The sequence below is a fragment of the Lutra lutra genome, chromosome 8, assembly GCF_902655055.1.
Source record: "Lutra lutra chromosome 8, mLutLut1.2, whole genome shotgun sequence".
NCBI classification, from domain to species: domain Eukaryota; kingdom Metazoa; phylum Chordata; class Mammalia; order Carnivora; family Mustelidae; genus Lutra; species Lutra lutra.
Genome location: NC_062285.1, coordinates 116,605,794 through 116,632,147, shown reverse-complemented (window position 1 = coordinate 116,632,147; position 26,354 = coordinate 116,605,794). Strand labels below are relative to the sequence as shown.

Here is a 26,354-nt window from a genome sequence, read left to right as displayed (position 1 = left end):
GGCTCCTTATATACTTTCAAGTGGTGCCTTCAAAATCCCCTCTAAGTGAACTTAAAAATAAAGTGTACTTGTTTTTATGCTAATGCCATTTGGGGTCTAAAAATGCCACTGACAACTGTTGTGTTGCTCTTTCTCCTCTGGCGCCGGGACTGGGATTGATGGATACGCTTTGCTCCTGGAAGGACCTACATCATACTCATCTCAATTCTACTCATCAGCACAGAGATGTGCATAGGTTCTGTTTCTTCTCTGTGTCTAACTATAGCTCCTTCCCTGCTCTTTCAGTCAAATGTTATCTGAAATATTAATAGCATCAAAAAAAAAAATGTCTGTTGCTTAAAGGATGACCCCGCCATTGCCAGGTTGAGAGGACGTATTAAAGGCTTTGAGATGGAAAGGAAGTATAACTCGAAAGCACTGGCAAGCAGCATCAGTAAACACTGACCTGGAGACTGAAAGGTCTTTGGGAAGGTCCTTCAAATCAGGTGTCTGGCTTTTGTTCTCTTTATGGCAGGCTCTGAAACTACCATCTTCTCCAGAGGTGCACTAAGTTCATGGACAAGTGCAGTGTGGGAACAATTACCTAGATGGGATACACAAAAGGCCACTCACCTTTACTTGTGGCAAGATTTCTAAAAAAATGCTCTGGGCATTCTTACTATACTTTGCAATTGCCCCCTCTTCCCTAACCAGGAGTGAGAAGACTGAAGGTTTTATATGGCCTATTTATTTTATGGGCAGTCCATAAGAGATATTTTATTTCTTTCTGACCTTCTACCCCTACCCCAGGTAAAATTGATGGCTTTCTTTGGATCATTTGGCACCTGTACTGATTCCTCTACCCTCTTACACACAATAATATTTTTTTGCACTTAATCATATATACAAATAAATTTAAAAGTGGGGGCACCTAGGTGGCTCAGTCAGTTAAGTGTCTGCCTTTGGCTCAAATCATGATTTCAGGGTCTTGAGATGGAGCCCTGCATTGGGCTCCCTGCTCAGTGGGGAGTTTGCTTCTCCCTCTCCCTCTGACCTCCACTCATGCTCCCTCATTCTCTCTTTCAAATAAATAAATTTTAGAGAATCATATATACCATGTTGTCTGTTTCCCCCCACCAGTCTTCTTAAGAGAAGAGACTAAGGTTTGTTTGTATTTTTATTCCCAAAGCATAGTATAGTTGATGTTTTGGCGTCCCACCCAAATGGAAGGATCAGGAAAGATTCCCCACTGTATTAAACCCTGTTAAATTCTGCTCCCTCAGGGTCCGATAAAATAGGAATGCACAAAACAAAAGAGAGACAGTCAAAGACATCCATTCTTCACTGTTCCAGATCATCAAAAGGAGTGCAGAAGTTTTCATGGGACCACACACAACCGAAGACACTTTTATCCACCCCATGTTGTCCGAGCAGTGGAATAATAGGAGAAATGTAGGGGTCCTGAGACTCCTATGTGCATTTGGGACAGTCTGCTCCTGGCTGTTGAAATTCTGCAAGGTCACAACCATGGAAGTGACTGCTTGTTTCTTACTGTTGTGTTTTTCAGGTAACACCTGATCTTAGCATTCCTACCTCTGCAGCTACAGAGGAGCCTGGGACTTTCATGTAACTTACATGAACGTTCTCGAGTTCAAACAATACTGTTCATGAATTTTAAGTGGCAAACTCAGAAACCTAGAAGCAATGCCATCATGTCCAAAGAACAACCTTATCAACTAACATCATTACCTTTGAATGTCAAATTCCTGAAAATGCAGCATTTAAGCCTATACTTCAGAATAATTTATTGGATTACCAGAGCTACTAACATAACCTTTTAATTGAATCGGCATTACAAGTCTCTGGTCAGGAGAAAAGCAATCCTTTCAAACTGATTTTTCTGGAAAAATGCCGAGTAACCTTGGTGAATGAATGAATGAATGAATGAACTAATGACTGCCTTCTAAACCAGCTCCATTTTCCCTCTTCCACTTAGTACTCTGCATAATCACTTCCTTTGATGTCACGTCATACTACACAGCCAGCATCACAATCTGATTTTAGTTCTAGAAGACAACAAATGTAAGGAATAAATTTGGCTGCTGTCACAAAAACGCATCAGGGAAGTTTTAGATGAATCCCCCAAAGATGTCTTTTTGAAGGTACTACTTTTCAATCAAGAGAAGAATTGAAGAAATTTTTCAACTTTTCAGAAAAGATGGGGTAGATAGGTTTATAGTGCCTGCCCCGGAAGAATATCAAAGTACATTGGAAGAAATTTTAACCCCAAATAACTTTTAAATATATCTTTCTCCATAATTTCAGAATCTAAATGACTCTCAAACACATCACTTCACTCATAATGCCATCTTCGTCTTTTGTCATCCATGTAGTTCATTTTCATGAGGTCTTTTCATTCCTTCTCCCCTCCTCCTTCTTTCTTGCTTTCTCTTTCTTTTCTTCCTTCCTTTTTTCTCTCCTTCCTTCCTTCCCTCCTCCCTCCTTCCCTTCCTTCCTTCCTTCTTTTTCTCTTTCTTTACTTTTTTCTCTTTCTCTCTTGTGTCCCTCCTTTCCTCCCTTTTTTATTTCCCTCCCTCCCTTCCTTTCTATTGTCACTAGACCTAGACATATATATATATAAATTCCAAAATAACTACATTAATAGTTATATTTCATTGTTGTGAGGACTATATAAAACAGTTTTATATGTATAAAATTGTTTTATATATATATAAAACAGGACTATATATTATATATAATATAAATATATGAAATATATAAAATATATAAAAATATATAAAATATAAAAATATATATAATATATTATATATTTATATATAAAATATAAAAATAAATGTATAAATATATATATAAAATATATAAAAATAAAAAAATATAAAAAAATATATAAAAGGACTATAAAAGCCGTTTTATATAGTCCTCACAACAATGAAATATAATTATTAATGTAGTTATTTTGGAATTTGAGAAAATGGATCTCGGAGATATGGAATAACTTGGCCAGGGTAACAGTAGAGCCAGAATTTAAAACCAGGACTGAAAGAGTCAAAGATCCATAGTCAGTTCATTTTAGTAGTTTGTTTCTGATATTAAGAAAGAAAATCATTGTTGAAAAACAGTAATGTCTTTTGGGGCTTATTAAAAGTTAATTTTATAAAGCTAATGAAAAGAAAGAAGAAAACTTGAAAAATATAAGATAAATCAAGAATACAGCATCTTTTTATAGCCCCGAGGAAAGGATAGAGCAGAGAAAAATAGAACTGAACAAGGATTAAATACTAGTTTCTTCAAGTCTCTTCTTGATATATTATAGAAATTGATCATGTGTCTTTAAAAGCCATAATATAATTATCTGGATGCAATCATTTGACAATGAAATGCAATTCTTCAAGTCTACTTTGATATTCAAAGACAGTAACGATGGCTGCCAGGGACAGAGAATAAAAATACAGATACAGACACGTGGGAAAGGACATCATTTACAGAGAAATCCAAGATATCTTACTGCTGGTTACCCTGCTGTCTCCTTATCATTTAGCATATGTTCCTCTAAAGATAGGAAATGGAATGTTTGGGTTTCTGTTGAGGGATTTCCAGTCAAACAGATGATTGGTTAAGTGATTGGATGCTCTTAGGGTGGGTTCCAAAATCCTTAACTAATTGGTCTTAAGGATTTTGGATCTCTAGGGTCTTGTTCTCTGGTGTCCCATTCTCATCTCCAGCTCTCCTGTCTGGTTTTCCATGCTCCTCCATTACTGCCTTTCTGTGTTGTTTCCAGGGTACTCTGTCCTGGCTCCTTCTGTTTCAGAATCTCTACTTTTTCACTGCATTCCCTTCACTCATCCCCTCTCCCATTCCCTCTATCCCCTCTAAACTCTTCTTACCTTTCTTATTTATTTTTCATGTCTCTGCTTACACTTTCCTTTGCAGGTTCCCCAGATAGCACAGGTCACGTATATCTCCTCTCCAGGCTGAACACTGCTAGTTCCAGATATCATTGGAAATGCTGTACATGTGGTACCTCATTAATCCTGACAACAACATTTGGAGGGAATTACTGCTCTAGTTCCATGGCATAGTTGGGGAAACTGAGGTATGAGTGATTAAACAATTGGCTCACTGTCTCAGGGCCAATATGGGGAATAACAAGACTTGAGCTCTCTTGTTGGATTCCAGAGCCCATCATTCTCTCAACTGAACTGTCTCTCTTAGGAAACCCTACCTGCTCACTCCTGGCATTCTTCTCCTTGAAACACTTATCCTCATAATTATTTGTGAAACTGGTTTTTGTCCATCTTTCATACTGTAAGTTCCGTAAGATCAACATCTAAATCTCAGCAGTAGCACCTGCATCTCGTGTTGTCCCCAGAACATAGGAGATAGCCAATACATTTCAGAAGAGTAAACAAATGAAGAGATGGTCAAATGGAGGGACAGATGGATGGCAAGATAAATGACTTTGCTGGTTTCTGTCTTTAAAATATGGTGCCAGGGACACCGGGGTGGCTTAGTCAGTTAAGTGTTTGTCTTAGGCTCAGGTCATGATCCCAGCATCCTGGGATGGAATCCCACATCAGGCTCCCTGCTCACTGGGGAGTCTGCTTCTTCCTCTGCCTGCTGCTCCCCTTGCTTGTGCTCTCTCTCTCTCTCTCTGACAAATAAATAAATAAAATCTTAAAAAAAATATATGGTGTCAATGAATCTTGGATTTCAGGCTTTACACACAGACAAAAACCCTGCCCTTGGGATAGCAATATATTGACCTTACACAAAGAGCGGGATGCTTGGGGCTATGAATTTTAGACGTAGTAGGTCTTAATTCACCTCAATTTTATTTTTTCAATGGGAAGCACTGATATAGGATGCCCAGATTCAGTCAAATGTTCAAGAGGTCAATAATAAAACTGGCATTGCACGGAGGAGGGATAGAATAAAATGGTGTAGTAGACCCAAAGGATCACCAAATTCAACTGCTCCATGTTACAGTAGTTGGTGTAGTAATGATTCTTACTCAGACCGTATTTTTTCAACTGTATCTCCATCTGTTTTTAGCATAGGTGAAGGAATTCAGAAGTGTCCTGCCAGTGCCCTCCTGTCTGGTGTTCTCTGCTGCTGTCAAAGATAAGACATGGTGCATTTTAGAAAAGCCACAGGACTGGGATATGATTCTTTCATCCAGCTGTGGAAGACACAGCGACTGATAATAACTTCAGAAACATCGCCTACTTACCGAATGTCTGAGTTCACACAAATCAATAATCTTAAGGCATAAAGCAATTATTTTATAGAAGTATGAGATTTGAACAGCAGCTTCTGAGGAAAAAGTATTTTGCAAAGGTATTCTACTTGAAAATAGTATGGTATTTTTGTTGCTGTTGTTGTTAAGATCAAAGGTTGATTTCAAAGGCAGGACCCCTCTGAATATCTTTCCTTATTTAGTGTCTGACTTGCATAGAAATACAATTCCAACCCCAAAGGTGGCATGGAAAAGGACTGCGTGGAGCTCAGGATTTGGAGCTAGAAGACTGTTCTCTTTCTAGCTGTGACCTTGGGTAAGCCACTTGACCTCTCTGAGTCTCAGTGTTCTCATCTGCAACATGGAGCTAGTCCTTTAACAAACACCTGCACAATGTCTTCCATAGGCAAAGTTTATGAATGATGGGGAGAGCTACCGTTCATCAAGTTAATACCATGTAGTAGATAACTTACCTGCATTACCTCACTCTACCCACAACAAAACCCTGTGGCAGGGCATCGGAAACAGAAGCTTGAGGGGTTCAGCAACACAGTGAGTGGAAAAGCAAGGGTCTGAACCCAAGTTCACTGACACCACCATCTTTGCACCTTTGGCTCAGCTTCACCTGTAGGCTTCCGTACAGGAAAGGGCTCTGAAAACTGTGGAAGGCTAGATCTGTGAGTATTGTTGTTTTTATGTATAGTCTTATTGGATTTATGTTCTCCTCTTAGTTTTTTTTTTCTCCACTGTTAGTTTGACGTGAAATCCTCAGGGAACCTTTCTTCATCGTCTGAAATTCCCTGGAAAAGAAATATTTTGGAGCTTACAGTAGCTTTTCCTGATGGCCTATCTTGTGTCTCTGTCCAACTTCCACATTTTATGGGGGAGAAGAGTCTCTGTGAGAGGCTCTCCAGAAGCCCCACAGGCTGGGACAAGGAGTCAAGCCTGCCCTCTCTCACTCTCTCTCTTTTTTTTTTTTTAAGATTTTATTTATTTATTTGACAGACAGAGATCACAAGTAGGCAGAGAGGCAGGCAGAGAAAGAGGGGGAAGCAGGCTCCCTGCTGAGCAGAGAGCCTGATGTGGGGCTTGGGGCTTGATCCCAGGACCCTGAGATCATGACCTGAGCCAAAGGCAGAGGCTTTAACCCACTGAGCCACCCAGGCGCCCTCTCTCTCTTTTTAAAAAGATTTTATTTATTTATGTCAGATTGAGAGAGAGAGAACACACAAGCAGGGGGAGCGGCCGGCAGAGGGAGAAGCAGGCTCCTCGCTGAGCAGAGAGCCCAATGTGGGACTTAACCCCAGGATTCTGGGATCATGACCAGAGCCCAAGGCAAATGCTTAACTACTTAACTGGCTTAACGAACTGAGCCACCCAGGCGTCCCACCTTCCTGCTCTTCCTCTCTTCCCAAGAATCAGTTTCTTCAAGGAGAATTCCTTTTCATTTTCTGGCACAGACCTACACTTCAGGAAGCACTTACTGAACTTTCCAGCACTCTCGAAAATGATCTACCGTAAAAGTCTTGAATGTTTGTTTTGATTATTTTATCTTATTTTATTGCATTGTAGTTTCTCTAGCTTTGTTGAGGCATAATTGACAAAACTGTGTATATTTAAAGTACATAACATGATGATTTGCTGTAAATGTACATTGTGAAAATATTACCATAATCAAATTAATTAACATATTCATCACCTCACACAGTTTTGTTTTGTTTGTTCTTTTTGGTGAGAATGCATAAGATCTATTCTCTTGCCATCTTTCCAGTATACAATACAATATTACAATACAATATTTTTTTCATCCTTGCTGTTTTGGTAATGTAGTGGCATCATCTTTTCCAAGGACCTTCTGAGTCCTGAGTATGTCTGTTAGGTATGGGTTGGATCATGCACAGGTATCACAGGGCATGGCTTCAAGGGCTTCAGGGGTTGTCCAGGTGGGAAGAAAGAACCATCATGATCTTGGAAGCACAAATAAGGTTAAGTGTCCTAGTATGGTCCCTGTCAATATGACAGAATTCAGTATGTGTTGTCCCTAACTGCCCCATCACGGAACTCCTTGTTCTGGAACTCAAACCCAGCCCGATCTGTGAATCAATCTTGCCCCAGACTGCAAGTAGGGAGCTTAGAAGCCCCACCCATGGGTGGACTCCAGAATGAATTAATCCTGGCTTCCAGTCCTGCCACACCTACATGTGTGCCCTGAGTCAGGGCCTTTCTCCATAACCTGCAGGGCCTCTTACAGACATTCAACACGAGTAAGGGGCTAAGGATGAGACTTTGTGCTTCTATTTTTTCATTTAGTCCTTTAGCTGGTTCTAGGGGAGTGTGAAAGAGGCAACGTGATATATTTAATAGAAAGACCTTAAAATCTGAAGTCAAGCTAATTTAGATTCTTCTTCCCACTTCTATCTCTTACTAACTGTTTAGTTATGGACAATTGTATAACTTCATTTCTCATTTGGGAAGTAGGAGGGATAATGTGTGTAGCAAGTGTCCAGTGACATTATTTTTATTTCTGAATTCCTTTAGACTGGAGTCCTGATCTACCAGCCCAATGAATCCATGGGTAGTATCACCCCAGATTCTATACTCTGCTGAGAAGTCCACCTAGCAGCTCCCTTCCATGTCTCCTTGACTTCCACCTGAGTCCACTTCCATTACTCCTTGGAAAGCACAGGAGCCCAAACAAACACAAGGTGGTTATATCCCTTTGGGCTTGTTATGCTGGATTGGTGGTTGCTTCCCTTGGGGCATGCTTTGGCTCTTGGTTCAGTTTTCCTTGTCTTGGCCTCACCTAGACCCAGACTTCCCATCCCTCTGCCCAGTGCCAGTAAGACACAGGAAAATAGAGTGTAATAGTCTTTCAGTATATAGGCTTTGGAGTTGGACAGCCTGAGTTTAAGTCCCATTGTCATTGTTTCCACACTGTATGACCTTAGGAAAGCTACTTAACTCCTCTAAAGCCTCACATCCTTTATCTTGAAAAGGAGTTTCATAGGATTACCTAGCTCTAAGACAATGGGGGGGTGGCTAGAATCACATGAAATAATACATATAAAAGCTCTAAGCAAAGTACAGAGCATACAATGAAAGCTCAATTAATATTGGCTATTAGTTTATGCTTTGTTGCTGAGCCCAGTTATGCAATAATGGTAAGCACTAATTGTGAAAGGATCCTTCTGTTTTGACTATGGCTCACCTGTCAGAAGTTGGAATCAGTCCACTACAGTTTCTGCCAAGTTAGACAGCTCCCATTTCTTCATGATGCCTTTTGGGTAAAGGAACATCAGATCAGCCACACATACATTTGAGTGTGATTTTGTTCCTTTGCTTTATCTCACCTATTCACAAGTGGCCTCAGACTCCAGGTCTAAAATAAGGAAAAAGTGATCCAGTCAGGATTCTATGTTTATGTCCACAGAGAAACACTGGAGTCTAGCAGAAAAGCTATCAGCTGGCAGTCTACTACAATAATCTTAGTGAGAATCTCTAAAGGCCTGAATGAAGCAGATGTATAAGGGAGTGTAAAAAAAAAAAAAATCAGTTGGGCTTGAGAATGCCTCCATGTCAAAAATACGGAACAACTACATTTATTAGAGAATACATGTGCAGGGGTGGAGGGGGCTGCTCTGTGACTTAGAATCCTGACCTCAGGGCTTGCACAACAGGACTGAAACCCTAGAACATCCAAGCCCAATGCTAACACCCATCAGGCCTCAGGGAAAGACTTCTCCAAACAAGTTGACCTACGTCTTTGGAAGAAAAGATAACTTCATCTACAAGCCATGAAGCTTGTGGGTTATGCCACTGCTGACGTGGAGGTCAGAAATGACTTAGGAAGGAAGGAAGCCTTTGAGTGACAGCAGTACTTAAAGAAATAAAAGCACATTATTTACCTTCAGATCCTCCCTGTATGAAGTATGTGTGAAGCAAGCTATTATTGGTTCTTTACATTGGTAACTAAAGGTAGAATTATGAATAGTTTAAGTTTTATAGAAGCATTTGATGATTATTAATTCCTTTTTTAGAAAGTAAATAAGATTTATTTAACAATTGTAATTTATGTTCTTGACAGTTTCTAAACATAAATTGCATTTTTCTTTAATTTTAATAATTTAGATGTTTGAGAAAAAATAATTTTTGAAAGCACATGAAAAATAATTTCTTATATCATGGGTTTGCTTTATTTATGCTTTTGATTAAAATATATTCAAATTTTGTATATTTTGAACATGATTACATTTCCATTTTTAATACCTTAGATCATTATTACCAATAGACTCAAACTCAGTAGAAATCTTGATAAGAATAATTTAATTAGTCATTTTGCTCAAAAGGAAGGTAAAAATGAATTTCATGAAGTAAATATGTAATAATTTTTGAATTAAGTATGCTTTTACTTACTCACCCAAACTTTTGATACCCATCAAATGAATATCTGTACATGTGCAATATTAATTAAGTTCAGTCATCCTTGTTATTTTATAGACTTTCAATTTTGTAATGATAATAGTTTTACATATTTAAAAATATTTTATCATTAAGGAGATATATTGTTAAGGTAGGGGAAAAAGTATATTTCATTAAGCAGTCTATACGCTTGAATTATAACACTTAAATGTTCAGACATAAGGTAGGTAGGCTTCCACTTGTACTCCTGACACAGGAGTAAGGTTGGGTATGCATGTACCTGCTCACGTATATAGTTCTCTCATTCAAGGCTGATGAGACAGAAACAGGAAAAATGAAGGCAGTGATGCCAGTTTGAAAACCAAGTAATCAACCAACCAGCCAATCAACTGACCAAAGATATGGAACAGATACCAACAGAAAGTAGCCACTGAATCTATTTCTGCCTGCTTACACCTTAGACCTTACACCCAAAATATAGTCACTCTGAACTCTGAATGCATTGCCCATAATTTTAGACAAACTTGTCTTTTTAAAAATGTATGGGTTTTTGTTGTTGTTGTTGTTGTTGTTTTTAGAACTCATGACCCTGAGATCAAGACCTGAGCTGAGATCAAGAGTCGGACACTTAACCAACTTAGCCACTCAGGGACCCCTAAACTTTATGTTTTTGAAAAGAAAGGCAGGGACAGCCTACAGAATCTTTCATTTCTGATTTGATCATGTTCAATCCATTGGCTACCTAATGAAGTGGAATTCATGATACACTTAATTCAGAAAGTCAATCTCCAGGAATTCTAACATTCTTAGAATCATAGATAATGATTAGAGGTGACCAGGGACAGAGAACTGCCATTAAGAAAGACTGATCAGAGACTCAGAAGAACAAATTTCCCATTTTGAGTCCCTCACTGACTAACTGAAAATGTTACCTGGATGCTATTCCAATGGCATTATCTCACGTGCAATAAGCAAGACACACACACACTCACACTCACGCACACGCGCGCACACACTCACACACACAGACACGCGCGTGCACACACTCACGCACACACACTCACACACACGCTCACACTCACACACAGACACACGCACACACACTCACGCGCACACACTCACACACGCACACTCTCTCACACAGACGCTCACACACACACTCTCACACACACACTCACACACACTCACACACACGCGCGCGCGCACACACAGACACACGCACACTCTCACACACCCTCACACACAGAGACACACGCGCACACACTCGCGCACACACTCACACACGCACCCTCACACACGCACAGACACTCACACACAGACACACACACTCACACACACTCACACACACACACACGCACACACAAGACCACATCATCATCATCAGCTCTAGGCTTTGAGTTTAGAAAGGGTTATGTCAACACACTTTGTGTTTCAGTGTGTGTGTGTGTTCTATAGATCAATGAATAGACAGCAAATTTATTCTTCTGAGAGTAGGTATTTAAGAAATTAGCAAGGATTAGGAAACCCTTTTTCAAACATGTCTTTGGATTTACTTTAGAAGGTTATATGAAACAATGAAATCATTGTTCTGCATGAGTCTACTCTCCTTGGGAGTAACATTTTGCTATCTGGTTCCATTGCTTTGTAGCTGAGTGTGTGTTAAGTCTGAGATCTACATATAAGCCACAGGGACAAATGGGTTCCTCGCTGCCACAGTGTATATTTGTAATCAGACAATCAATATGGCTAGCATGTGCCAACTTCACCAGAGGAGGGTCAGTGAGCCTGTTTGAGATTCATGATACTAGAGAAACAAGGTGAAGAAACTGTATGAATGGGGCTTATTGTTTGCCTCTATTTTAAATGTTCTCATTTTTCACAACATTTGATGGCGAGCTTTTAAAAGGCCTTTATTGATAGAGATACTCATTAAGTGTTAGTTTAAAAAGAGGTGTTCTTGATGTAATGTAATATAATCTCTTTTTGCATAAGCCTTTTTATCCTAGCGTAGTAGGAGTACTTTGCCAAGCTAATCCTATCACCAAAATCCAAGACGTCATTCATAGCAACCAAGAAAACTGCCTTCTAGATGGAAATTCAATCTAGAAATTTCAGATTTCTAGAATATTTGCTATTCTAGAATAGAATATTTGTTAGATCCAATACTCCTAGAAGATTGGCATAAATTTGGCACATGACTTTGTTTCTCTGTGATAAGTAGACTCTGAATAGATTTACTCATTCACTAACCTTTTATTGAACATCGACAATACACTGGGTACGGGGCTGGGTGGTGAGATAAAAAAGCTGATGTCCTAACCTTCTAATGAGAGGAGAGACACGTGGATACTTTGATAACCATGCAGTGTGATAACTGCAACGTAAGTGCAATTTTTCTTGTGCAGGTATATGGGCGACATAGGCAATCTGGGCCAGTTCGCAAGTTTGAATAGAGCATCTATTCTCAAAACCTCATCTCGGAACCAGTAGAATCAGCATCACCTGGGAACTTATTAGAAATATAAATTCGCAGGCCAGAATTACTGAGTTCTAAACTTGGGGGGTGAACCCCACAATCTGTGCTCTCATGTGCCTTCCAGCTGATTCTGATGCTTGCTCAAGTTTGAAAACCACTGGCCTAGAGCCGTCATTCTCAAATTCTGGTGCACTTTAGTTTCACCTGGGGAGTGCTTAAAACTCCCAAAGCTCAGGCCACAACCCATACCAATTAAATCAGAGTCACCGGGGAAAAGATGAAGTGATGTCTGTGTCAGGTTTTCAAAGTCAAAGAAGAGATTTCCAGGAAGACATTTAGTGAGAAGACATTTCAAGCAGAGAGAAGATTTCACAAAGGCTCAGAAGCGTGAACAGCTCTGTATATTAGAGGAAAAGCAGCAATGTCGCTGAAGCGTAGACTTTGAAAGGAAAAGTAAAGGAAGAATGACCTGGAGCAGTCAGCAAGCCAGGAGGCAGTCCACAGAGAGCTATGACGTGGAGAATGAGTAGCATCATGGTTTTGTTTTTGTTGGTGGTGGTCTTTGTCGGGAAATGAGTTTGAATTCCACTTTACTACCAAAGCATCTTACTTCCTGGGCTTGGCTTCCCTAGGAAAACCATTCTTCTTAGCTGAGGCTGTTTATAATTAAGATCAATGATTATTTTGCCCTTGACAAAAACTCAGCCCTGTGCACTCAGAACAAAAAGGACAGAGAGTTGGTGGCAGTTAAGTCAGAAAAGAGGATCTGAGACAAAGTGAAGAACTTCGGAAAAGGAAGGGATTGCTTTAGACTTTAAGTTGTTTGGATTTTGTTTTTTGTTTTTGTTTTCCAGCTGAATCAGAGAGGGACTCTAGAATAAGAGCGTCTGCCCTCTAAGAAATCAAAGCCAGATCCAGGAAGTGGGTGGAAAGAGCCTTCTAGAGCCCCAACTGCCACGTGTCTTCTGTCTGCTGCGGGCACAGCAGCTGCACAGACGCCTCTTGTTGGGAGGCAAGACGCTATCCTTTCAGTTCCGTGACCTCAACTTCCTCTCCAATGGCAGAGAAGAGAGAAGCTGAAATTCTTCTGACTGAGCACAGGAGAATGTGACAGTTATTTGGGACGACAGGTTTCTTGGCCATAAGGGCTACTGTGTGGAATGTGCACACATGTGCTTGTGTCGCAGGAAGGAGAAGGATGATAAAGAGGCAGGAGTGGGTCCATTCTTTGATTGGTAGAATATGAATATTTCTGAGAGACTGAGATGGGTAAAAACTTCAAGTCACAACCATCTTTCATCTTGGTGGAGGGGGCTGTGGTGGCTGAATAAAGCCTCAAGTGCCCCCTACACATCCGTCCTCTCTTCTGGATCCCTGTGAACATTTCCAGGGTGTCAGAGACTCTAACAGAATCTGCTCTTTGGATTCAAGTTCAACTCTAACTAGGTGTTCACATTCACAGCCTGCTGACAAGATCAGAGCAACTATGAATCCGCTGGAGGCTCTTAACACCCAAGCCTGTACTAACGTCATTAGGCTCTAATCTCTACCTTTGAAATATGCAATATGATCTATGAAAGGAAAGGGAACATATGCAGTGAAAGGAGGTGGGTGTGCATACGCTGTGGACAGGACGATTCAGGGGACTGAGCCTGAGGTTGTAGTTGGCAATGTAGTCTCATTTGCATGTGAGGAAACTGGTCACGTGATTCCCAATTGGATTCTATTAACTATTTGGCATCATCTCGCATCTTCACATATCATATCACATGATATATTTCGAAGAAAGGACCAAGTCTGGTTCCTGCTGACAGGTGATTTGATTTTCCTTCTTAGTGAATTTTGATGGATCTTGTTTGATTGACTCCTTATTATATATTGAAGGCTTCCTCTGGGCCAAGCTATGATAAGCACTTTATACGGCAATGTGATAGCATAGTTCTCAAACCGGAGGCTTTGGAATCGTTCTGCCAGGTTTATCCCTTTGGACACGTCACCTAATCTAGTCTAGCCTCATATATTACAGTGCAATAATAGTAATAGCACTTGTCTCATTGGATTAATATGAGAATTAATGAACATATCTAGGTAATATGCTTACTTTAGTGCCTGGCACATAGGAAGCATTCGAGAAATGTTACACGTTGCCATGAACCATTATTTCCACTAAGTATGTCCACCTCTCTCTCTTTGAAAAGTGCAAGGGAACAAAAGATTTTGAGAGTTTAACTTCTGGTCCAAAGTCCCACAACCTGTTAAGTGGGAGATTTGGGATTCAAACCCAGTTCAAGGGGTGGAATGGGGTCCATGCTCTTCCCCATTACACCAAACCACCTTCACCAAAGTTTTTTTTTTTTTTTCATTCAACCATTTAAACCTACCTCTCCTCTCCTTCACAAAATGATTACCACTTTTTCCAATGCATAATTTATTCTCAATTCTTACCATTTTTCTGCCTGTTTGATTCTTCTCCTCAGTTTGCAATTTGACGGTTGCATTTCTGCATTGTACTCACAGTTTTCAATACCATCTGTGATAAACTGGCCATTTTGCTTCCACACATTCCTAAAGATAAGACTATTTCTTAAGAAAAAGTCGAATAAAGCAGAAACAGATTCTCAGATGTAATCGTCATGATGTGCAATGAATATCTGAGCACTCACAGGGTCATTACACTTTCAAATATTCCTTTTCGTGTCTGCATGGCAAAGACTCAGTAACACTCTTCTAAAGACAGCTGGCTATTGTAGTCTGGCTGAAAAGCTTCACCAACAGATCTGTGCTCAGTTTGACAATGAGAGAACAAAGATGGTGCAAGTTTTAGATATATGTGTTCATGTATTCATAAAAATCCCATATATGTATATATGTATGTATGTGTATATGCACATACACACACAGATACACACTTCTATAATCATTCTGCACTATTAAGCAGTATATACTTGGGCTTCTATGGGCTGCATTCACAAGCCGCCACCATAAACTGAAGACAAACAATTCAGTCACCTACCAGCCTCCTGAATTGAAACCACTGAACTTCGATGGTTTTCCTAGGACTTTCGGGTATAGATAATTTAAGAAGTCAGTGATTAAAAGTCTATTGCTGTCACTTGTATATGATAGCAAACAGGGTCATTTTAGTCCTGTATTATCAAATAGGGGCTTCACAATTATAACAAGACACAGCTGTGTAAGTCCGGACCAGCAGCAATGAACGCAATGTATTTGTAAAAATGTTGTCAATCAGCATGGTTCTCTGTCTGGTTTGTTCTTTGTTTTGTTTTTGTATTTTTTGCTTTGTCCCCAGTGGCCACATAGCTTTGGTTTCCTGGGGACAGGAGCTGTACCTTGCTCATCCCTTTCACACCCCCTCCAGGAGAATAGTACTTGGTATATATTTTTTACTCCGTGAAGAAGTATATTTAACTCAAACTCACATTTTTTTAAATTCTTTAACTGGGCAGGAAGTTATGAGTTTTAAAAATGTCATTTTTTCCTCTATATCTTTTAAAACTAGTTCAGCATTTATTTATTATTATTATTTCTTAAGATTTTATTTATTTATTTGACAGACGGAGTTCACAAGTAGGCAGAGAAGCAGGCAGAGAGAGGAGGATACAGGCTCTCTGCTAAGCAGAGAGCCTGATGTGGGGCTCCATTCCAGGACCCTGGGATCATGACCAGAGCTGAAGGCAGAGGCTTTAACCCACTGAGCTACCCAGGCGCCCCTGGTTCAGCATTTACTGAGCACTCATTGTATCCAAGAAGTACTTTGGGAGAAATGTGAGGAAGTGCTAGACAGAGGGCAAGCAAGTCCATCTCTACCTTCAGGGAGCTCGCAGACTGATTGCATTATAGACCAGTATCTAAATAATTATCAAGCTACAGATCTTGCCTCTGGGCTCTGAAAGTCTAGCCACATTCTCAAGACAGACATAGCATCACTTCCTGTGTTAGGCTGTACAAACAGAAAGCAATGCATATATGGTGCCCTTCACTTTTTTTACATTAGCTTTTTAGGTTGCAGAACTCAGGAAAACCACATAAGAGGAAGCTCAACTTTTTTTTTGTTTGTTTGTTTCCAATGTATAAACATACTTGATAATATGAATTATTGAGAAACAGCTCCCAGTTGACGCAGGCTCTGGGCCACATGTTCACCCTTTCTCTAGTGACCCTTCAGATCTTTATGCCTTACGCATTGGGACGATGGTTACCAAGTTAGGTGGTAGTAGGAAGGGCATGTCCATTTACGATTGTACCACGGTCACTTGGTAATCACAACTATGCCACAGTGAGCACTCCTAGAGGATAAATGGGGGGAAATGGAGGTTCTAGGGGACTTGGGGGCTCTCAGACACTTCAAAATGACCGTTTTCTTTTTTTAAAAGATTTTATGTATTTATTTGACAGAGAGAGCACATGAGCAGGGAAAGCAGCAGGCAGTGAGAGAGGGAGAAGCAGGCTCTCTTATCTGAGCAGGAAGCCTGATGTGGGACTTGATCCCAAGACCCCAGGATCATGACCTGAGTTTAAGGCAGATGCTTAACCTACTGAGCCACCCAGGCGTCCCTCAAAACGGTCATTTTCTGTGTCCTACATCATTGGAATATTTTATCTGAGATCTATCTCTTCTCTTATTTATTCTACACACGTTTCCTTAATTGTGCCATTTTGTTCCCATGTTAGGGACCTGTGTGGGAAAAGCTATAGATCCTGTCCATAAGGAATTTATATGTCTAGCTAGACAATTTGAAGGACACAGATGTGTTGCTCTCACTCCTGACCCTTCTGAAGGAACAACTGTTAGGTTCTGAAACTTTATATACACTATTTGCTTTAAGAGACTACAGCACAGGAAGTCCCAAAATACACCACAGAACATGAATAGGTTGTGAGTGATATTACGCTGTAGCTTAACGCATACTGTAGCCAACGGCAAGAGCTCTCATAACTAATTATATTCATTTTGCACTTAACAGAGACATTCAAAGTATAGATCTTAAAATGTGTAAGTTGAACTTCTGTTAAAATTACACTCTCCCTAGGGAAAATAATTCCCTTTTCTAGCTATACTTCAGGCTATAGTCATAGGCTGCCAAAACACTTCATTTAATTGAGGGAAAGGTCCATCCAACTGTTGTCAGGGATCACGTAACAACCAGTTGTTTGGCTGATTTTTTTTAAACCTTATAACTATACGTTTGTGTTCTGGTGACCCAGCCTGAGGCTACTTGAGAGAGACATCTGAATTGAGAGTTGATTCAAGCAGGCAATGAAAGGAACACTGTGCATCCTCACAGACTTTTGGCATTTTATAAAACTTCTACATACATGATCGCATTTAAGTATTCCCAAAGTCTCTGCCGGTAGAGGTAGGATTATTGTCCCTGATTTTCAGATGAAATATTATTTCAGAAGTGGCAGAGATGGGTTTTAAACATAGGTGTTCTTCTTCTAAATCCTGATATTTTCCCACATCACATTTCTAAAATCTAGCATGTGCCAGGATAAATCTTTGCCAGAATCGTGTTTCCAATCTGATTGTTGATACCAAAATGACAATGCTGCTTAGTTCTCTTTTAATGTATTGCGTGCATAAGTCAGATTCTAAGCCTGGAATTCTCTAAAAGGAAACTCATGTGTTTCCGATGTCAAGAGGGAACTACTGGGAACCAGGGAAACAGTATGGCATTTATTAGTAGCCTTGGGTTTCTTCTTAAGTGTAGAAATAAGAAATGCCTTTAGTTCTGGACTTGACCTGGAATTTGTCTTATACTAGATCACTAAGGACAACCAGTTGTGGTAAACAAAGCAGTGGAATTAGGGCTGTAAATTAAACTCCAAACGCTTTCAGTAGAATGCGACTTAAGGTCACATCAACTCATATTCACATGGTCGCTAGAACAAGCAGGACATAGTATAGATATTGAGGTGGGGGGAGGGAGTCATATGTCCTGTTTTGCCCAGAACAGTCCTGATTTATTGCCAGTCAGGTCCTATCTGCTTAAAGCTACTGACCTCTTCACTCTCAAAAATTACATGGTCAGGGGTGCCTGGGTGGCTCAGGGGGTTAAGCCTCTGCCTTCAGCTCAGGTCATAATCTCAGGGTCCTGGGATCGAGCCCCACATCAGGCTCTCTGCTCAGCAGGGACCCTGCTTCCTCCTCTCTCTCTGCCAGCCTACTTGTGCTCTCTCTCTCTCTGTCAAATAAATAAATAAAATCTTTTAAAAAAATTACATGGTCTATCTAGTTAGAATAGATACAAAATCAAAACAAACTCAGAAACTGTCCTCAAGATTATACTATGATGGAGACATAAGAAAAGTATACCTGTACATATAAAGTCAAGCAGAATATTCCCGACAAGCAAATGTTGGGGGAGTTTAGAAGTATGTATTTAGCTGGGGTTAATGAGGGAGGATATATCACTTTATGTCATTTTCCACAGCAATGATGAGTTGTCAAAAATGTTGGAATAGAAGCAAAACGTGCTAGTATTGAGAAGTGTGGTTCAGATGTCATTCTCCATTGAGGAAGACCTATTTTGTTCTAAGTCCTTTGGCTGAGTCACACCAGACAATCCGAAAATTTCTATCAATGAGGGCGCTAACTGCAGAAAATTCATAATGTCTTAGCTGTGAATCTGTACTTCTGGCTAATTCTGTTCCTATCTCCCCCTGCTCAGACTGATGCAGGTGTCAGTATGATTGTCAGGAAGGGTGATGCTTCTGAAATGAGAAAGCACTCTACAAAAATGCCCATTAAAAACACTTCCTGCCTCCTCCTCCCCACCCCCCCTAACCCCCCACCCCCACTCTCTATTCTTGAAAGGAAAGTGCCTATTTGAACCTCACAGTTTTTGGTGGTGAGAATATAAATTCTAGGCTGGTCTCTATTGTGAACGCTCTTTATCTGATTATTTAAAGCCTTCTACTTTATGGTTACTTCCTCTATTGAACTATTAAATCTCCCACCGGTAAGGACCTGTCTCCATCGCCCACCTATTTCACAGCTGTTGGAGGAGACACTGTTTGCTGCCTTGCTCAGGTATTTATTTTTAAAACTTTCGTGTCCGTTTGTATGTGAATTACACTAAGCACTGTGGGTGATAAGAAAGAAAAGCAGTAAATAATGGCTTTTGACCTTAATAGGGGACCACACATCATAATTTGCTTGGACAGTTCAGGTTTGTGCCAGGTTTCCTGATGTAATTATTAATAATAATCTCTTTTCACTCTCAAAAGTGTCCCAATTTAGATAATAAATGATATGGTCCCCTAGACCTTAGAGGCCTTAAATTCCGTTAGGGAGACGGGAGACACAAACAGAAAAAGACAACTAACACAACAAAGGAGTGCATGATGAATGTCAAATACACGATCTGTGCCGTCAGGAATGGAACCACGTTTTAGGAGGAGAGGCTGCCGAAGGCTTCAGCCATCTGGTAGACTGCCTTGAGATGAGGCTAAGGTCGGCTCTTGAAGAACACGTAGAATTCAAACAGGTGGTGAAGAAAGAAGATCAGGCAATCAGCCCTTCACTTGAGACACTGCTAAAATCAAAGCAAAGCATAATTTTTTCAACGTGAATAAGTTCTTGTAGAAATGATTTCCTCTCTCCTAACCAAGCTGACGTTTCAGGCAAACCAGCTTGGCAGCTTGAGCAGAAAATCCATTTGGTCTCTTTAAATATATGGGTGTTTCCCAAATGTTCCCTTTGTTTCCCCCACCACATTAATGAGCCATTTGCCTTGCTGACACCGTCACCATCCCATGGCTGTGAAGAGACCAGAGCACATGCCCAGTCGTGGAATCCCAGAGGGCACTTTGGGCTTCGATGACAGTTCCAAGATGTGGAGCTGCACACATCACCCATTTCCTACTTGGCCACCTTTTCAACCACCCTCTTGGTCCATTTGAGCACAGGGACACCAATGAGAAGGAAATGCCGGGTGGGTACACATGCATCAGGCCACACGATTTTCAAGTCCTCTTAAGGAAATGATGAAAAATGTCTGTCATTTTTACTTATGATTCAAAGTGTCTGCAATGAATAAAGTTGGGTTTAATGCTTTTAAGGTGTGAGTGTCACAACTATCTTGGCTTCTTTGAACATCATTCCATTAAATTACGTATACATGGCTGTTCTCTTCTTAGAGCTTAATTACATCAATGGTTTTTAGGTTTTCTCTTCTTTAAGAATGGAAATCTTTCATTCAAGCAAAGTCTTAGAGAAAGATGCTAAGTTGTATGAGACAAAGTCTGCTAGTTAGCAACCCAATATACACTCTCTTCTTCTTTCTTGCTAAGGAAGCCCCAGTTTTTATTTGGGGTGCAATATACCCACCTTAAAATAATAAAACCCAGACTTCCCTGCTTTCCTTTTATCTGAAGGTGGTTACATGACACAGGTCTAGCCCAAAGAACATACAATATGAAGTGTTCAAGAAAATCCTTCAACGAGGACTAAACCATTTGGCATGTACTTTTTGCTCTTTCCATTTCCCTCTAGCCTGCCTGAGCTGTGGACATAATGACTGGAGCTCTGGCAGCCATCTTGAGAACATGAAGATGGGGCCACAGCCCAAAGAAGTAAGAACAGAAAGCCATAAGGAACTTGGATATCTACTGATATCACGGAACTACCATACCAACTCCTGAACTTCCTACTTGTGGACTTACTATAGAAAAACTTCTCTATGTCACTTATTTCTTTGTTGCTTATTTAAAGGTTTCTGCAGTAGAGAAAAAGGGCAATTTAATGTTAAACTGTTAAATGTTAACCTGTTGAATGTTAAACTGACAAATAGGACACTTCTCTGGTTGAAATAAAGGTAAATGGAGACTAGAGTTTCACATCCCATAATATTTGAATTATAAGCTATTTATCAAATAATGTTGGGTTAATGTAGCATTTCTGGAGGCACTAACAATGAAATAGCAGACCATCTCTAAATTATTTAATCTTTTTAGAGTCAGTCCCTCTGTATTGACTGTAGAATGCCCTTGAGATAAAAATATTGGAGGGATCTATAATTTCTTTTTCTATTACTTCAGAGCAAGTGCTAGTAAATCCAGAGTGCTCTGATCCAGACCTTAACCACCATTGAATAATATCCTTTTTCCAGTTTAAGCACAAAAACAAGGTACAAAATAATAGAAAGGGAGGAAGATACTTATGAATTGCTGGTCATTTTATTTATATTATACCATGCAATCATCACTACAAACTCATGAGGGTGGGAGATCCAAGTGTTGTCTAACTCTGGCAGGTACCATTCATATCAAATACAATGAAGAGGGTGTCCACACAATGAAGCACCCCTAAATTAGAGGGCATGACTAGCTTTACTTACCTAACATTCCTTTCTTTGCAGAACCAGCCTCCATTCCACAGCAATCTTGTACATCTGTATGGTTTAGTGAGCCTATTTTCCTTGCCTTTTTTTGGTCATTTGACATAAGCTCCATCCATCTGATTCTCCACAGTGAATTCAAAAACATTCCTAACCAAAAACAGACCAATGAGAGGACCCGTGAGACTTTACCTGGAGCAAAGGGGAAAGATCTCTTCTACCTCTTGGATCTTGATTGTAAGAAACATGTGAGCCTTCAATATTCTAATGGCTATCTCACTGCTGTGTGTCAAGAGCATACCTGAAAATGGAACTATAAAATTATTTGAGAACATAGAGCCAGTCATATGAAACATACTGGACTTTTTTAGTTACATGGGTCTGTTAATAACTTTTTCTTTTCTTTTCTTTTCTTTTTTTTTTGTCATTGTCACAGTATCTTTATTTTTTTTAATTTTTTTAATTTATTTTCAGTGTAACAGTATTCATTGTTTTTGCACCACACCCAGTGCTCCATGCAATCCATGCCCTCTCCAATACCCACCACCTGGTTTCCCCAACCTCCCACCCTCCACCCCTTCAAAACCCTCAGATTGTTTTTCAGAGTCCATAGTCTCTCATGGTCACCTCCCCTTCCAATTTCCCTCAACTCCCTTCTCCTCTCCATCTCCCCTTGTCCTCCATGCTACTTGATATGCTCCACAAATAAGCGAAACCATATGATAATTGACTCTCTCTGCTTGACTTATATCACTCAGCATAATCTCTTCCAGTCCCGTTCATGTTGCTACAAAAGTTGGGTATTCATCCTTTCTAAGGGAGGCATAATACTCCATCGTTATCTGATTTCAAGCTTTACTACAAAGCTTTGATCACCAAGACAGCATGGTACTGGCATAAAAACAGACACACAGACCAGTGGAACAGAGTAGAGAGCCCAGATATGGACCCTCAACTCTATGGTCAAATAATCTTCAACAAAACAGGAAAAAATATATAGTGGAAAAAAGACAGTCTCTTCAATAAATGGTGCTGGGAAAACTGGACAGCTATATGTAGAAGAATGAAACTCGACCATTCTCTTAACACCGTACACAAAAACAAACTCAAAATGGATAAAAGACCTCAATGTGAGACAGGAATCCATCAAAATCCTAGATGAGAATATAGGCAGTAACCTCTTCGATATCAGCCACAGCAACTTCTTTCAAGATATGTCTCCAAAGGCAAAGGAAACAAAAGCGAAAGTGAACTTTTGGGACTTCATCAAAATCAAAAGCTTCTGCACAGCAAAGAAAACAGTCAACAAAACAAAGAGGCAACCCATGGAATGGGAGAAGATATTTGCAAACGACAGTATAGACAAAAGGTTGATATCCAGGATCTATAAAGAACTCCTCAAACTCAACACACACAAAACAGACAATCATATAAAAAAATGGGCAGAAGATATGAAGAGACACTTCTCCAAAGAAGACATACAAATGGCTATCAGACACATGAAAAAATCTTCATCATCACTAGCCATCAGGGAGATTCAAATTAAAACCACATTGAGATACCACCTTACACAACTTAGAATGGCCAAAATTAGCAAGACAGGAAACAACGGGTATTGGAGGGAAGGTGGAGAAAGGGGAACCCTCTTCCACTGTTGGTGGGAATGCAAGTTGGTGCAGCCATTTTGGAGAACAGTGTGGAGATTCCTCAAGAAATTAAAAATAGAGCTTCCCTATGACCCTGCAATTGCACTACTGGGTGTTTACCCCAAAGATACAGATGTAGTGAAAAGAAGGGCCATCTGTACCCCAATGTTTATAGCAGCAATGGCCACGGTCGCCAAACTGTGGAAAGAACCAAGATGCCCTTCAACGGACAAATGGATAAGGATGATGTGGTCCATATACACTATGGAGTATTAATACCTTTTTCTTTTTCTTTTTTTTTTTTTAAAGATTTTATTTATTTATTTGACAGAGAGAAATCACAAGTAGGCAGAGAGGCAGGCAGAGAGAGAGAGGAGGAAGCAGGCTTCCTGCCGAGCAGAAAGCCCGATGTAGGGCTCGAACCCAGGACCTGGGATCATGACCTGAGCCGAAGGCAGCGGCTTAACCCACTGAGCCACCCAGGCGCCCCAATACCTTTTTCTTAAAAAGCTAGTTTGGTTTCTGTTTCTGTCATTTGCTATCAAAGAGTTTCAACTAATGCAGGTAACTGTTGCCATCTCTATGAGGCTCTGAGAAATTAAATGACTTGGCCAAGCCTAGTCAGTAATTGACAGAAACAGAATTCTAATATAAGACAATCTGGTACTCACATACATCTTCTTTTCATTACACTATGCTGCCTCCCCAAGCTGATAAAAATCAATCACAATTATGGAAATCATGTTGATGTACCATTAGGCTTTCTAAAATATATCATTTCTACAAATACAGTTTACATGTCCTAAATTTTATGCTAATTCTATTTGGTAAATTTCCAAAGCTGAGTTATCATTGTTTGTTATGGAAACATTTCTATATTTACAAAGATATGGAGAATGTTTTCTGAGACCCATCAATAAATCCTTTTTGAACATCTACTATGTACATGGTGTTGCATTCATTATTAACAAAGAAATAAAAGAATGAAACGAATGGAAATAACAGTCTAGAGAACAAGGTATTTTTAAGTCACTATATAGTCCAAGACAGAAAGTGGTAAGTGTTGTAACACAAACACAGGAAAAAATACTATTGCAAAATGGAGTGGGCTGGTAGGGACGATGTTATCTGAGCTAGGTAATGGCGATCATATAAGACTAAATATGAGGCTATGTGAATAAGACATTATAGGCCAGACAGAGCTTTCTGCAATGATGAAAATGTTCTATACCTTCCCTGGGTAACATGGTAGATACTGGCCATGTATGACTATTAAACATTTAAAATGTGGCTAATTCAATAACTATATGGCTAATGCCTACTGTTTTGGCCATTGTAGTTCTAGAGAAATAGCCTTTCAAATAGCATAAGCAAATGTAGAGGATGGGAAGAATGGAAAGCACAGGGTTTGCATAAATGATAGAGCAAGTCATCTATTTCAGGTGGAATCATGCTCAGAAGGGAGAGAGTGAGAAATCATATTCAGTAAGGTTGACTGGGTCTAGATGGTCAAAGATTTCCACTTTGGGCTAATGGTGGCTTCTGAGCTAAGAAGTGGTAAGGTCAGCCCACTCCAGTGGGAAAACTGAACCAGCAGCAAGGAGTGTGTAGAGCTAGAAAGGATCCAGCAGAGAAGTAGATGCACACGGGAGACCACAGTGAGGGTCCAGACAAGTTCACGAAAGACCCTGAGTGACAAAGGAGGTGTTGTCAAAAAGACAGATGTGGAATCCATTGTGAAAGAAGAAACAAGAGAGGGGCACCTGGGTGGCTTGGTGGGTTAAGACTCTGCCTTCAGCTCAGGTCATGACCTCAGGGTCCTGGGATCAAGCCCGGCATCAGGCTCTCTGCTCAGCGGGGAGCCTGCTTCTCCCTCTCTCTGCCTGCCTCTCTGCCTACTTGTGATCTCTGTCTGTCAAATAACTAAATAAAATCTTAAAAAAAAAAAAAAGAAGAAGAAGAAGAAACAAGAGAACTACACCAATTAGAAGGTTTGGAAGGTGAGGAAGAGGAATGTATTTTGGAGAAGAACGGAAGAAAAATTATCCGAGAAACAGATTTGGTGGTAGATCCATCTGATTTAGAGAGACATTCTGAGTTATATTTTAGACCTTTTGAGTGTCAACAGATAGTGTTAGAAATATAAGTACAGAATTAAAGAGAAGTGTTTAAAAATGCGGTAGAAATTTGGGAATTACCTGCATATAGATTTGAGATCTGCAAACTACAGCCCTCAGGCCAAATCTGGTCTTCCACCTGTTCTGTAAGTACAGTTCAATTGGAATACAGCTGCTTTCATTTGTTTCCCTATTATCTATAGCTGCTTTGCAGTATAAATACAGAGTTCAATAGTTTCAACAAACTGTTATGAAGTTGAAATTATTTACTCTTTAGCTCTTTACAGAATACATTTGCTAACCCTGATATAAATGATAGAAATCACCCAAATCCATGAGACCTTAGGAATTTTACTATAGGAAATTCTGTTCATTAGAATGCAATATAATGCTCTGTTAACTTTTACTATGATATTGATACATCTGTAATATATTAATATTCAGAGTGAAAATACAGAGATCCTCCATGATCTTAAAATATTTCCTGGATCACCAAGAAAAGATAAATTATTCCCCATATAAAAATGTATTAAATGGGGGCACCTGGTTGGCTCAGTGGGTTGGACCTCTGCCTTCGGCTTGGGTCATGGTCCCGGGGTCCTGGGATCGAGCCCCGCATCAGGCTCTCTGCTCTGAGGGGAGTCTGCCTCCCCCTATCTCTCTCTCTCTGTGCCTGCCTCTCTCCCTACTTGTGATCTCTGTCAAAATAAATAAATAAAATCTTTTAAAAAATGTATTAAATGTATCGTATTTTTGTCCAGATATTTAGGAATGGGTTCTCCTTTGGTGATTTATATTTGATTATCAATTAACCATAGTATTTTGTTAGGCAGAACACTTCATTCTCTGTCTATGCCAAATGAGATATATTTTAAGCCATATGAAATTCTCACTTCATTAAAGTTTCATCAATTAATGGAAACTAAATAACATCTGACGTTTCGATTTCAGGTTCGAACTTGAGTGATCAGAGGAGTAGGGACAACTATTTGCATCTTACAGGGAGAATATATTTACATTATCAGTATAATTTTAAAAAAAGAGGAGAGAAGGCAGGGAGAGAGGGAAGAAGGAAGGAAAGAGGGAGAAATACAGGAA

At 39.9% G+C, this 26,354-nt stretch overlaps 1 long non-coding RNA gene across 1 annotated transcript; it reads left to right on the top strand.

The window, feature by feature from the left end:
* The first annotated feature begins 19,016 nt into the window (after positions 1-19,016).
* Positions 19,017-20,985, top strand: LOC125107195 (uncharacterized). Its single transcript, XR_007129478.1, has 2 exons — positions 19,017-19,185; positions 20,650-20,985. It is a non-coding gene; the product is annotated as an uncharacterized LOC125107195 (long non-coding RNA).
* The last annotated feature ends 5,369 nt before the right edge of the window (positions 20,986-26,354 follow it).